The sequence below is a fragment of the Diorhabda carinulata genome, chromosome 7, assembly GCF_026250575.1.
Source record: "Diorhabda carinulata isolate Delta chromosome 7, icDioCari1.1, whole genome shotgun sequence".
Classification (NCBI taxonomy): domain Eukaryota; kingdom Metazoa; phylum Arthropoda; class Insecta; order Coleoptera; family Chrysomelidae; genus Diorhabda; species Diorhabda carinulata.
Window position 1 is genome coordinate 4,312,193 of NC_079466.1, and position 15,954 is coordinate 4,328,146.

Consider the following 15,954-nt stretch of genomic DNA (forward strand, 5'->3'; position numbering starts at 1 on the left):
AATCAATAATTCGAGCTTTGGAAAATTATGAAAAATTATATTTGAATCATTTAAAGACGTATTGGAAAATGCCCAAGTACGATAAATAGAATCCTAAATATACCAACTTAATTCTATTTGGAGCGATTGAATATGTAAAAAGTTGAATTTGATCTCTACTACATGTTGTTAGTTAACGTAAACTATACTCCTTTCAATATGCTACTTTGGCCCATCTCTTCTATATCATAAATCTCTTCTAGCTATTGCTATAACTTCCATGAACTCAAACTTCTGCCAAGAAAGGGATCTGATATCGATTATTATTTGTCATTTATTTATATAATCAAGTAAAGGCGATCTGAAGAATTAATATGAGTTATTTAATATTTCAGAGACATAATAAAAATTGATATTTTTGCCAATACGAAAAAACATTCAAGTTACAACTACAAATATTCCAAGCAAGATAGAGAGGTCATCTTGGTAAAGATGAAAATATTTTTTAAGCAGGTGAAGGAGTTTTATCGAACCATCAATAATTATAAGGAATATAGTTATCGTATTCAATAGCTGGCAAATTTTAAATATCATGTTCTTTTTGCACAAAGTAGTTAAAAAATTCTCCAAAATTTTTGGTGAAGATTGTATCTTGAATATCCAATATAAGATAAATAAGCAAACTCTCGTTTACATACTTTCGTTATTATGAAAATCAAACTTTTGAAATACGTTAAGGCAGAAGATGAGAAGTCAAAGTTGGGAGAACATGGAAGATCGACGTTATCCAAGACAAATTACTTAGGTACATAAGGGAATCTATCAAAATATAATTAATAATTTTTAAAGGGAAGAAATTATTCCAGCGAAGTATTTTCCTCATTTTCATGTAATACGAGGTTTGTGTGGAAAATGACAATAATAATTAAAAAATAAAAAATTTTTGACATATGTCTAAATGATGACCTCTTCGAGAGATAACACGGTCCGACAATTTTTCCCGTAAAAAGTCGATGGTTTCGTTGCTTGTGTGGCACGTAGCGCCGTCTTGTTGAAAGTAAACGTTGTCTAAATCAATACCATCCAATTCCGGCCATAAAAAATCAATCATCTCTCGATAGCGCAATTCATTCACCGTAACTGTTGGCTCGAGCCTCATTTTCGAAAAAGTAAGGTCCAATGACACCGCCAGACCATAAACCGCACCAAACAGTCACGCGTTGAGAATGGAGAGGATTTTCAACAATAACTCTTGGGTTTTCCGAGCCCCAGATTCGACAATTTTGTTTATTGACGTAACCACCAAGGTGGAAATGGGCCTCATCAGTTAAGATGATTTTTCGATGAAATTACTTTTCATTTCATTTCAAGGACCCAATCAGCAAAGACACAACGTTGTTGATGATCGGCCGGCTTGAGTTTTTGTATTAACTGAACTTTATAGGCCTTAAGACCCAAGTCTTTATGCAAAATACGGTGTAATGACGTTTGTGGAATGGCTAATTCCAAAGAACGACGAGAAATGGACAAACCTGGGTTTTCTTGTTGTTCTTGAGCGACGTGCACGGGTTTTATTCTTCACATCACTAACTTGTCCCAACAGCTCAAATTTTTCCACCAATTTCTGTATTGCGGTCCGAGAAGGTGCTTCACGTCGACCCAAAAATGTTTTAGTTTTACGAACCGTCTCTGCCAAACTTTCACCATTTTTAAAGTGAATTTTAATAATTTCAATGCGTTGTTGAAGCGTGCATCGTTCCATTTTCATTAATGGCGTAGTTTCTACTTGTCAAATGTCAAAAAATGACAGCTTCAAAAGTGACATTTACGGAAATAGCGGGCTGTTCAAAATAACACCTCTTATTGGAAAACCTTTTAAAATTTGAAAATTCGGGAATTGAATTTTATCGTTAAATAGTAATCATCTTTTAATTTACTTCCTCGTATTGAAATACATCGATACCATTTGAAATAATATGAATGTTAAAGGTTGTTACCTTCTCATACTCGTTCTAATAAATCAACATTTGGTTTAGGTATAGATTATACCGATAATTATTCAAATGGTTGAACGCAAGAGTAACTGTTTTAGAAGCTGAGAACTCTTCTGCTACGGACATTATTTTCTTTGCTTCAGCCATATAAAGAAAACAGTTTCTTTTTCAAGCGAATATGGATTATTTATGTACGTGTAAAAATTTTTATTTATGTGTAAAAAGAATTAATGTAATCGGGTAAAAGTTAGGAAGAGATTATCCTAAAAGTTCTCCGTTCCATGGGATGGTTTTGAAGTTATTCTTTGCTTTTTAAAATGAACCCAGATGATTATAAATGTCCGCATCATCGATCACTGTATCTCCTGAAATGGTTAATAAAATTCATGCCCTTTCCATATGTATCGTTAAAAATAAGTACTTGAGGTAGGTAATTGAATAAATATTAATAAGTGCCAATATTGCTTCATTCGCATTAAAAATTCAAATTTTTCCGTCAAAATTTCGTAAAAGTGAAAGTAAAAGAAGCATGGATGCATCTTTATTCCATAAAAACAAAAATACAGTTGAAATAATGGATTTTATATGAGAAACAAACTCCCAATATAGCAAAAATCGTTTATTAGGCCAATAAGGTCAAGGCCGCGGTATTTTGGGATTCCTAAGGCATGATTTTCATGGATTGTTCATAAAACAGTAAAGAGATAACTGTTAATAACAACCGTATATGTTCCATCAAGCTCTTACAGCAGAAAAAATTAAGTTAAAGTTCGTTAAGATTCATTACTTCCATCCGTAATATTCAACTGATTTAGCTCGCTCGATTTTGTGTCTGTTGACAAACAAAAAAACGAATTCAGACAAACCAACAGGTGATCTCGAAAAATTGAATGATTTCATATAACTTCATAACTCGAAAAGTTTATTTTAAAAAAATTGGATTAATTTAGAGTGAAAAGGAGATTATATTATTTTTGCAGTAATTAAAGTTTTCATTGGAAAGCCATTGTTGCATCAAATCACCCTTGTTTATACAAAAAAACCTCATCAAGGCGTTTATTCCATTTTGATATCAATTTAATATTGGTACATGTTTTAATTTCTCACTAATTTGTTTGTATGTGGTTCAAATTTCCTTATAATTAAAAATATAATATTCTTAGAACCATAATCTAATCTCAATAATCTAAATTGATTACTCAATTTACTTTTCGATAAAAAATTAACGATATTTTTTTATAGGAATCGAGAGAATATTATAACTACGTCTTTGATGAAAACGCTGGAAAGAAGAGGAATTCCTAACCGGGTCCTAAACCATCCGTAGTTGCCGCCCGTTCGCTACCATTGGTAGAGAAATTCCGTTTCCAAGGAAACGAGGAGGAACAAATGAAAACCTTCGTCTGCATCGAGCGAAGATTCATCGCCACCTTGAGATGTTTTAATGTTGCCTTTATTCAAATTAATGCTTTCGAATATTTTATAATATTAAAGTGTGCTCGGATCGTATCTTTCTTTAAATTGGTCTGCATGCCCGTTGAGATTCTTTCGAGGAACATAGTGACATTCGCAAAGATTCATTATAATGATGCTGCGTTCAGTTAAAAAACTGGTTTTCATGTTTTAAACCATATATAGAAACGTTATGTTATGTTAGACTAGATTCAACTTTACTATATAGTTTGAATAGATATCTTATATAAGCATATATACATTTTACAATTTATGAAACCACTATTAATTTTATATTATTCTTCGACTCGTTTTGTATTATCCATATTATTCCGTACTCTAAAAAAATTTGATTACTTAGATCTTGTGATAAAAACATTGTATTTGCACATGTCCATACCTTGATAATAAGTGAAATCTACAAGTTAACAGATTTGAACTTTTAAAAATCAATATTGAATAAATACCTACATTATACCTACATTATCAAATCAAATTAGATTTAAATGGATTATATGAGATAACATAAGCTTTAATTTTCTACCATTATTATAAATTACAATATTGTCGTATGTACTTACTACTAGTTTACTAATTTTTATACCAAAAAAACCTTTTCGACGTAAATTGCCTCGCCCTAATCCATAGAATTGGCAGAATCCTTCCAGTGTCCTTGACTCTATAGCAAGGTTGTTCTACTAGATCAAATTCTAGGATTCACTTTCGTCCGTTAATTAGAGCTTGACAGTTGCAAAGAATATGTATCATAATTTTCTACTCTGTTCCAAAAAACCGCTAGACTTCGTCTGCAAGCATAGCTGTGTTGTATCTATAAACCCGAGACCATCCAGCTATTTATGAACGAGAGAAACCACACGACGGGAATCGCACCATCTAACCCCCTGGAACCATTCTACAGAACCTCCTGGCGTCTATCCACCCATATGAGTCGTGTTTGACATTACATCCTGGTAGCCTATCGAAAATGGAGGAAAACGTGATTAGTTCAGATTTTGAAAGAAAAAGTTTACTTGAATAGTGAGTCTAATTCCTCAACTGACATTTCGGCGTCGATTACTTTTATATTATTCTACTCTTGATCTGTACCACCAACACTATTATTTTATTTGTACCTTTACCATAAACTACTATAAATTATTTCAGTTCAACTCTAGTTGCAAAACGATTTTACCTCTCTCAATTAATCATTACGGTCATTTATGGAACTATTGACAATGACTTAGGCAACGTTCAATAAGGTGAAGCTAACATTCAGTATAATGAAAATTAATTATATTTTTATGTTAGAGTTGGTCAATAACCACGAAAAAGATAGAGAATAGATATGACTTAAGAGTTAATTAAGCATGAAGAAATAACTAATCATAATTACATTAGTTATGGTATACCAAGCGAATACTCTTTTCCCGAAATTTTCCAATGCCATGTTTCTTCGTGTTAATTTTCCAATTGAGTGAATCAATATCTAGTCTATTTACCTTTTCGTTAATCATTAATGTTTTGATATAAGTAATGAAGTGTGCCTAGATACATAAGTCGCATAAATGGGTTGATATCGAAGCATAAGAACTCTGACAATGAAGTTGAGTCGAGAGTAGGCTTGGTTTTGTGCAAACCCTTTTTTTAAGAAACCATTGAGATCTGTAAATAGAGTTAACAGTGGGTAGATATGGTTAGGAAACATCCAAATCGCGACTGAAAATAATGTTTATCATCTTTTTTAATACATAGGGTATTAACCACCCATGATATATTTCTTCCTAATCTAACCTAACCTAACGTAACCTAACCTAACCTAACCCTAACCTAACTTAACCTAACCCTAACCTAAACAAAATGACTTAATAGTGACTGGTCAATTTGTTATCGCCCTGGAGCGCCCTAACGCTACGTGTTTGCTCCGATTGGGCCTTGCACTAGGACAATTCATTCTTTTAGTGAATTTTTGAAGCCACAGAAGCTGTAATCATTTTTCTACTGGGGTTAATTTAAGACGATAATATAAAATCGTGAGTAACGCTGAAACCTTTTAATAGCAAAGCAAAGCTCCTGAATAGAATTTTGTGTGAAACTTGGTGGCTTTTTTTGATAAATTCCCAGAATTCAATCGACACACGTGAACTATTGAAAAATATATAGCTCCTCTCATAGTTTTTAATCCATGTAATATTAAGGGAAAGATTTATTGATAATATTTGATATATTGAACTTAAAAAAGGAGGAGAAGTTATGATTATGCAAAACGTTGTTAAATCGTTATAAAATTCTTGATTAATAAAATTGAATTCCCGCCGAATTCATTACGTTGATGGAAATAAGAAGTAGTATTGGAAAACTCTATATTAGTTATTCAGAAGCTGAACACAATAGTACAATGTGATATTCAGTATTGTGTTCGGCTTACAAATATTTACTTATACTATACTAGGTATAAATATAAAAATTAGACTTTGAATATAAATAATCTCTCAATTTCGTTTATTATTTAATAAATATAAATAAACCTTCAGTAGTACCTATAATAAATAGGATAATTAGTAGGTTATCATTTCTTGTAGATCATTAATAATATGTGAATTAACCGGTACTTAAGACTATTCATGGAATTAATCAAGTTATATTTTGCGGGAGTTTCCATGCGATATGACAAAGAGAAGTAATATTTCCTTGTTTGCTGTGGTCTATCTTTAATAATATATTTTATAGTTTCTATAATTGCTTCTTCTAAAGATTTTGATAAAATACTTTTCCACTTCTGTTCTGCGTACATCTATCGTTTGCATCTTTATATCTTGTTGGTCGTTTGGCATACAGCTTTTGTATCTAGCACCTAAACTGGTGATTCTTGGTTATTCTCAGTGATCTTGTGAACATGATTCAGACGTCTTTTTGCTCTATCGCCGTTGTTGTATTCAATTAGTCGTGATATTTGGCTTCTTGTGATTTAATTACTATTTTCCATACTCATCTGACAATCGTGCTTTTTGTATGCTATGTGGCTGTAGTTTGGAGTGAGAGCAGAAGCCAGTAACCTAACCAGAATAGATAAGGGGGTGGAGGTCTTCTAATATGCTTACGGTTTCTGTTATTTGTTTTACTAATACTTGTATGAGTTTTGTGCGATATTTATCCAGTTTTTTAGGTTTGCTTGCATTCCATTGAGTGAGTGTTTGAGTTTTACCATTCCTGATCGAGGGATTTTGTCTTGTATTAAGTCTTAAATCTTGATGATCGGTTTTGCGCGTTGTTATTAAGTTCTTTTGATACTTCTTGTTCAATAAATTGTAAATTTTTATTTTTAAACAATAAGTTCCTTATTATCGTTCATTTTTAGTCTAGTGCTAGTCTAAGTTCATGAAATTCCTGGTATCTGGTATCATATGACCTAACAGTTGATGTCTGTATTTCATGTCATGCGCTTTCTTGGTTTCTCGGCTTCCGTGATTATCGGTTTTGCTAATATTATCATCACTTTTCTCTTATCATGCATTCTCAACCATTGGAACAGAAACATCTAACATAGTACATTGTCATATTATCTTGTTCTTTACTACAATGTCAGGTCTGTTAGTACTTATAATACTGTCTTTGTGTATTTGATTTTCATAAAGTAAGTATATTGTTATTTCTTTGTTATCCTTGATTAGGCTAGTATTATGTTTGTATTTATGTATCATTTGCTTAATATTGTGAAGTTATATTTTCAATAAATATAAGTGCAATATCTTATGGTCAGGTGCGAGAAGCGCACGTGCATCGAGCGCACAGGCACATTTAGAAAATATTTCGTGTATCTAGCGCATATTACTTGTATCAAATCCGGAAGATCGTTCGACGAGCGCACAAGAAGTGAGTCCTAGAAAACGAAAAACCATCAGCAACATCTAAGTTTTTCCAAAATGAGCAAATGTTCAATATTGTATAGAATATTGAACAAAAATTGATAGAAAAAATTATTTTTTCTAGGAATGAGTGCATTTTTAACATTAGGTTCAAAATAATTAAAAAATTATATATTTTATTGTGAAATAAAACTTATGTATATTATGAGAAAGTATTAATTCTTTGTTCTAGCACGCAATTGTATCTTATCATTTATCTTATCCTGTGCTGCGGTGTTAGAAGTGCTTCAGTTTCTTGTTTGGCTTGTCTATTCGCTATGTACTTGCTTTGTGACTATAGATGTTTCTATTTAGCGTGGAAATTATATATGCATCTCTTTTTGCGCTATTTTCATTTTGTTTTGTGATACATGTTTGTTTTGATTTCGGTTGTGTTAGTTCCGTCATTAGTTTTGTTACCTAATTTTTGTCCGATTGATCTTTTACGCTAATTTTCTTATTTCTTTTAAACTATGGGATATGTGTCACAATTTGATTACTTTTGTTGTTACTTAAGTAATTATACAGCGTTAGTATCTGTTTGATTTGGCCCACCATCTGTCCTCTTTACATATAGCCTATTCTACGTCAGCTTTTGGATGAAGTAATTTGTATCTTGTTAATAGTTTTCTTTTCTTATGATCTAGTTTTTTCATTTCTCAATTGGTCCAATTAATAATTCCAAACTTATATTTTTAGGATGAGAAGTGCAACGGTTCTATTTGCCAATTTTTTTTCCTCCAAAGTCACTATGTTGGTCAAATTTTCGAGGTACCTAACCAATTTTTATTGCGTCATATTTCAGCGAATTAACATATTGTCATCGAAAAGTATAAATTTGAGGTCATTATAATAATAATAAATTAAATTAATTGTATCATTATCGATGGAGAGATGTGGGAAGGTAGAAATATTTCGGCATACTGGATTTTGTCGGCAAAATTTTTTTTAAAATATCTTCCACTGATCCTTTTTTACATTTTAATTAATAAAATATCACGTAGATACCAAACAAACAAATTACGAGGGTCATTCCTCGAATTTACATAAAACGTGTTTGTGAGATTTTGAATGCGATATAAGTTACCTACAAATAAGAGTAAAAACGAAACTAGCTTTGTTATTTATAAAATTCATATAATTTATGTACGAGGGTTATTAGTTCGCTACTTGTAGTAAATCAAAATACGCCTCTCAATTGACAAAATTCAACTACATATACTGATATTAAATTTATACCCAGAAAAACGAAATGAGAATTTTATTAACATGTACTTATAAAAAACAATATACTTTAGTACATTTTTAGTTTGATAGAATTTAAATCTGGTAATTGGGTGTCAAAACATTAACGCTACCTCCTTAGTACTCCATAATTAGGTGCATTGTCTTTCTGAAAAAGGTTTCGTGGACGCCTATTGAGAAGAGGTGATGGTTTGTAGGACACCATAATTGTGATGATTGGCTACCATAAGCAGTAGCTCACCATAACATTACTTCAACAGTCCTGCGCACGTGTTTTTCCTTGACTTCTCTTATGAGTACCTATACAGATGTGCAATTCGTCGCTGTATACGATCATCTACCATTTTGATCACCAATACTGTCATTCTGTGCACAAGCTCCAACGTTGTTGCAGTCAGGAGAAACTCTCATCGTGAATAAAGAAATGAGTCGATATAGTAATACACCGTCGTCAGAGCTAGTCACCCGAAGTTCCATTCTTGACAATCGTTGATACGCCAATAGGCTGTTATCGTGTTTCTTTTTCTTTCTTGGACGAGTATGACTGTTATGACATTTCACGGTATTGCATCAACTCGTTAGCGACACACAAATACAAAATGGACCATAGAGATCATTTAAATTTCCAATATAAACTTATGTTTTCAGCAACATTCTGCGTAATTCTAATTTTTACATCTAAATACACAATGTGTCGCTCGATAGGTACTGCAGTCTTAGTGAAATGACACACATCTCAAGTTTAAATGATGAATCCGTCTCTTCCGCTAGAATAGTATTAATGAAGTGGCAAAGACCGTGTCTAAATGAGTGAATACTTGTCTAAACAAAAGCTAAAGTTTCTCAATATTAGCGTTTAGAGCAAATCACTATAATTACAATCATGCAACTACTTGGAAAGAATTGCAAATTTAGTAAAGGGATCATTTATTCACTACACAATCACTACTGTGGTTAGAACCAAGATATGAAGACCAAAGTAGCTTACATAGAACTTGAAGTATTCTATGAAATTATTTCTACAAAGAAAAATATCATCTTCATATAGCTTCCAGTGGAGCAAAGAGCACCTTTGTTGTAATAAAACGATGAAGTCGCTATCATCAAGCCTCTTTTAATGGGTTTCGCCTAATTTTGTTGACGAGGGCTCTCCATTTTTGCTTTTTTTTTAGCTATTAGCAGTTATTTCTCAACAGCTCTACTCCATGTTCGAACAAAGCTGTCCCTTTTCTTCTGCCAGTTGTATTATAATTAAATGCTTGTCTGGTTGTGTTTGTTGCTGGTTCTAGTGGTGTATGACCGGTCCTTCTCCATTTTAACTCCGTAATCGCTAGAGCCATTTGATATAAGATTCGTTTCAACCCATCAAAAAAAAGTTATTGGTAAGGTGAGGATTCTGCTCAATAGAGATAACGTGTTCGAACTCCTCAATTACTGTTAATCTAACGATTCTGTTTTGTATTCCAACCGACTTTTTTTCCGGGACGATCTTTCCGATATTTGGTTGATAGCAAGAACTGTTACCAGAGGTGTGCATAGCGGGAGGTTGTGCAGAAAATATTACTTAAACTCTTCCAATAACTGTTCCAGGAACGGTCCAGATGAGCAGGTTGGAACAAACCTAATATGTTACGTTATCTACAGTGTCTAAAAAAATATTAGAAAATTTATGTGAATAAATAGTAAATCAAATCTCTGTAGATCAAAAAGTTTTTCCTATTCAACAAAGTTTTATAATATGAAGCAATATATCCTTATAGATTATACTGTTATTATTTTGTTTTTTATATACCAAAAGTAGTAAATTCTACTTGTGATTAGACGTTCCACGGCATTGCCTAAAAATTTACCAAACAAAATAATTCAAAGCAATTTGGGAAAATCCCAAAACATTTCATAAATTTTAGTGAGCGATAATAGAGTTTGATTACTAATTTTATGAAATAATATTTAATTTTAATTAAAGATTCATCATGTGCAATGAAAAATGATCTCTTAATTAACTTGAACTCAGTTTGACAAACTTAAGAAATATTATTGTTTTATTTACTATACAACAAACTATCTTTTCTCACTCGTATGTTTGCAAATTTCCTCTCTTTCTAAGTCAAAAACTTACTAAATTTATTTAAAAGAAGAGGCTTAAGTGTTCTAGACTTAAATATAAATGCAAATCGAGTAGCAAGCGCCATCTCAAAACATTTTCATTGAAATTTTCTCAACCGTCTAATAGAATTACTCACATTTGAATTTGTACACACTGATTAGTAATTTTAGCCATCATATAATTAGCGAAACAATGGTAATTTTACCAAAAATTTTTACAGTGTGGGAACTACATGCGGCATTATGTAATGTAATTGAACAGCTTTATCTTCAAAATTTAATCACTTCATTATCTGAAAACTGAAGTGCTGCATCTCAAAAGAGTAAAACCTTATGACATAACAAATAGACTCATGTAGTTATAAGTAAAATGCATATCAAGTCATAGCTTATTGCCTAAGAGTCGATTGCTAAGTAAAGATTTTTAAAAAAAGGACATTTTATATAAGTATACATATTTCAATAGAAACTTTATCAATTTCAACTATGCTGCAATAAAATTTCATGATCGAAACTATGTTTTTTCTTACACTTCCTTTTTTGGACATATTACTCACTGTAGAAGTAAGTTTTTGATTTCAGGTTCTTCGACTAATCCCAAAAATGAGTGTATACTTAATTTGCAAAAATGTATTAGATATTGGTGCGATAATAGGACTAGGAGATCAATACAAATTGATAAGTGGAATATCTTATGATTTCAATCGGAAAAACAATTATTTGAGCACTTTTTAAAGTCCACTCGTATAAGTGACGACTTATTATTAAAATTCCTTACGAACACATAATGTAGAATTTTTAAGTTTCTACCGTCCCACCTTGAAAGCTTCCTGTTATTTATGGGTTGAGATAATGAAATTTTACCAAGCGACTATCTCTCCAGGTTTCTAGTGATTCATCATGTCTTGTCGGGTCAACCGTTTTAAGTAGTAAATTTCATTTTTCATTTTCTTGTTCTTATGCTTTTATATTTTTCTTTTTATTGAAGCTTTTAACTGAGGATTGAATTTAAATTAATTACACACCAACATTAAGAAATTAATTCGGAACTTTTATTCGAATTGTATCATGGAATCATCTAAATATTCATATAAAAACGTCAACAACAACGAACTATCTATAAATAATAGTTATTCTAAAAAATAGTGAATTTTTACAGTACGCGAACCAGATGTGCGGTCTTGGAAACCTGTTAAAAATAAAACAAATTTTTCAAAATCACTTTTTACGCAATTTTATTATTGCTATACTAAAAAATGAAATTGCAAACTTGAATCAAAAATTCAATTTTTATCATAAAAATCGAGCAAAATAATAAAATTCATTTTCTTGATGTTACGTTATCTATATAAAATTAATAATAACACAATTCTATAAAAAACCAGCTTGATATTTAAGAAATTTGTATCACCCTTTATCACAAAAAACATCAGTTATAATAAAATTTGCGGATAGATCTATCAGATCCTGAATCTAGATACTTAGCTATTCAAAAAGCCAAAACATTGTATTGCATTCAAAGAAAATAATTATCCTGAAAAAATTATAAACAACATAATTAACAAAAGGATAGATAGATACAAAGACGTTCCCAATAACTATCGAATCCTTTCAATATATAAATATGATATTAGTATAAGTCATGAAGGACTTAATATATTGTCCAAATATTTCACAAAATTAAAATCAAAAAAAGTAATATTATACATCAAGTACCTTGTAATGATTGTGACACAAAAAAAATTAAACTGCATAATGAACCACGCAAAATGCGCAAATTGTCTGTGTTAAATTGTATTTTAATGAAGATTGAAAGTAGTCGAAACGTCAATATCTAAAAAGAACCGTTTCTATCTTTCGTATTAAACTTCTCCTTTGTCTTCTCAACTTTAATGGCACTAGATCTCTTAAGAATAGCGGCTACTTCAATCCCGATGCATGTTAATGTTGCGTTAGTTATGGAAAAACATCGATAAACCTGCGTGATGTTTGCTATTCCTGAATACCTAAGTAAAAAACTATAATTTTTTCATTGGTTTTGTTCATATCAAAAAATAAACAATAATTATTATATGAGTGCAAGTTTTCAACTAGATGCACTGACTTTCGTGCGATAAGTTAGATGAGAGACTACAAGACGTTTAGAAAAGAATAGACAAGGCAACAGAAATCTTTTGATCTTCAATTTAATGTATCGATTTTAACAATTGAAGACCGTATTTTCGAAATAAAATCTACTGCTGGAGACACCCAGTGGGAAGTGAGGGCTTTCATAACAGAATGGTTATCGACTGGGTTCAAGAAATATTAGAAAGATCTTGCAATAAACTTGCCTTACATCGTTCTTGTGAATCACTCTTGTCATTCAAGTTAGTATTGAATTCGATCCACATCTAGAGGAAATCGATTTCTACACTTCGATCCGAAGAATCGATTTATTCATTATTTCTACAATAGAAAAAGTTGAAAGGGTCATCAGATTTGCCAAGTTACTATAATCGCTTTAGTCGGAGAATATACCTGTATAAAAAGGGTCCAAAAACTTTTCTTCGACGGTAAAGAATTGAGTAAATCTATCAATCCCGATGAAGGCGTTCCTGAACGCATCACCGTTAAAGCCGCCATCTTACGAGGAGATAAATCGAAATAAAATAAGTTATTGGTCGAGGTCATACCTTTATCTTTGGACATTGAGACAGCTTTGATCAAACGTCCCACCAAGCAAACCAAAAACTTTTACTATCTATTTCGAAAATCAACCGGAAGTACTTATTCAGGTATACGAAGAAGAACGTGACCAAAGATACCAATCTATTAAGTAAATCCGAACTTATTAGTATCCCTCTTGACCTACGTTGCCTTCCTCAAATTGAAGTCACCTTCAATATCGACACCTTAACGGTATATTGAACGTAACTGCTATCGAAAAATCGACCTATTAACAAAGGAATCACGTAGGAATCACCACTTATGGGCGCGCGAGTATTAGAATAAATAGATGAAAAGATAATACAATCAAAGTACGATTAAGTACCTAAAAGTCATAGATATCAAAGTAATATGAAAATTTCATAATGTGGCGAAACACGCCGTGAAACTTGAGTTAATACAGAGTCTAAAATTAACCTTATCTGTTATCCCCGCGCGTGCCTCGCCTCTAGTAGCAACGTTGTTCGACTAGAGGCAACTTAGGTATTGTTAGAGACGTAAGAAGGCGAAGGTAAGTTGCTTTTCTCTGTGCTACAAGGTATATTGGAAAGGATTAGCTTAATTTCATGCTGTTAGATAATTAAGTAGGTTATAGAAGGAAGGTAATTTAGAATTCCCATAAAAAGGCAATTTGGAATTACCTGGGCTAGGCGTCCCATAGTCGCCAAGAAATATTTTTTTATTGACCAAGTTGTTCGAGGAAAAAGTCGAAGGATAAAAAATGTCGTAATGAAAGTGTATGTGTATTATGTTAGGTATTCTTAAAAAATTCTTGTTTCATTCGACTCAATTAATGTGCTAACAAATTTATGGTAACAAGGGAATACTTTGTTTGTGTTCTCATCATAGGAAATATGCATTTTGCTAATTGTGTAACTACTAGATTGTGGTCTGAAAAGATTACGGAAATGAGAAAATCATGAGAAAAATGTCGAAAAGTACTTTTTCTATACTTTTGAATATATTCGTTTAAGAAAAATTCTTTAGGGAGGGGGACACGAATTAGAATAAAAAAAGAAAAGTAAAACAAGTTTTCCTGACAAGCAGCAAATTCATATAAAGAATTAAAATAAATATGAATCCTATATTAAATAGGTTTTATCGACATCCAATATTTATTGTTTCAACATCAATATCTCGATGAATATTTAAAAAGGGCGAGTCCTATGAGTCGTTCTTCTCCCATGGATACTCCAAGCAAATTCTTTAACCACGGTAAAGTTGAAAAGTCTCGTTCACATGAAGCGGACGTGCGTCAACTCCTGATTTCAATACTTGCCATAAAATTTTAACTTCTTTTACAATGTGCCAACTCGTGATCGTGGTTTTCATGAAGTTAAGACAACTCGTGACGGAAGATCATGTAAAGCGGGATTTAAATCATGAAATGAAACACGGAAATAGAATAAATATTTACAGTTTATTTCAGTAAAAAATATTTTACATTCCAAACACATAACGAAAAGTAGTTTGGACAATATTTGAAAGTGCCATGAGTTTTTTAAGCAACTTATACTTATTTTCAGATCCAAATGTGATTATGTTATTAGTTATATCATTATTCAATAACAAATATTCTCCTCGGTCAGTTTATGAGAGATCTGAATTATTTATAAAATTGTGAAATCTAACCAAACCTAAAGAAAAATAGAAATTCAAGGTTTCAATTTTTGGATTTTCCAGCTTTACTGAATAAATTAGGTACTAAATCCCAGGTAATATTCCTAATGAATCCGTCACGAGTTGTATTATGTACTCGTACTACCTTTTCGTTTACCTGAAATATTCTTGTCCCCTGATAAGGCACACCCCTTGAAGCGACATTTACTGATAAAGTGGCAAAGATATGAATTAGAATGTTAGTTGATGGGTACATATATTTATTACATTCTTCTATGTATTTTATTGCGAAAACAATGAAAAATATCTGTTCCATGCGTTTCTCTGGCTTTTCTTTACTACTTAGGGATCAACACATTTTATTTGGTCATTTGCATATTTTTCACAAAAGCTTTGATACTCCCATAAACTTTTTTTCTGAAAGTAAGACACTTTGTGGGAGTGTCATGATATACATGACCCCCCTTGAAACCGCATCTGTAGAGTTCATGCTTATTGAAGTTGACAATGATAATAAGTATAAATGTAGAGCAGGAAATCGAGAATTTTGACACTTCAATAAATTTCAGTAACTTAGTATTTGATGTGTATTATATGTTTTATTGCTTTTAATATGTTACATCGTAATGTACCTAGATTTTATTTGGCTACCTAAGATTCATTTATAGTTTCTAGTGACTAAAAATACTTTTATAGAATTTTTTACCATACCATACCAAAAAAACTTTGAACATTGAAGAAAAGTAGTAAAACGATTTCTCTTCTCACAACACTCACAAAAAAAGGGGTTTATTGCGCCGTAAAGGGTTGTAAAAAAAAGAAAGTTACAGGTATTTTTTTCAGCTTTCTCCTGATTTTGTAAGATACATTGTAATATCTATCTTTAGTTGGATTTTGAAAATTTGATAATCAACACGTAGTATGAATATCGTTCTAAAAAACCTTGT

The 15,954-nt window shown here is 31.7% G+C and overlaps 1 pseudogene; it reads left to right on the forward strand.

The window, feature by feature from the left end:
- The first annotated feature begins 10,871 nt into the window (after positions 1-10,871).
- LOC130896541 (heat shock 70 kDa protein cognate 4-like) lies at positions 10,872-13,620 on the forward strand (annotated as a pseudogene).
- Positions 13,621-15,954: the final 2,334 nt, after the last annotated feature.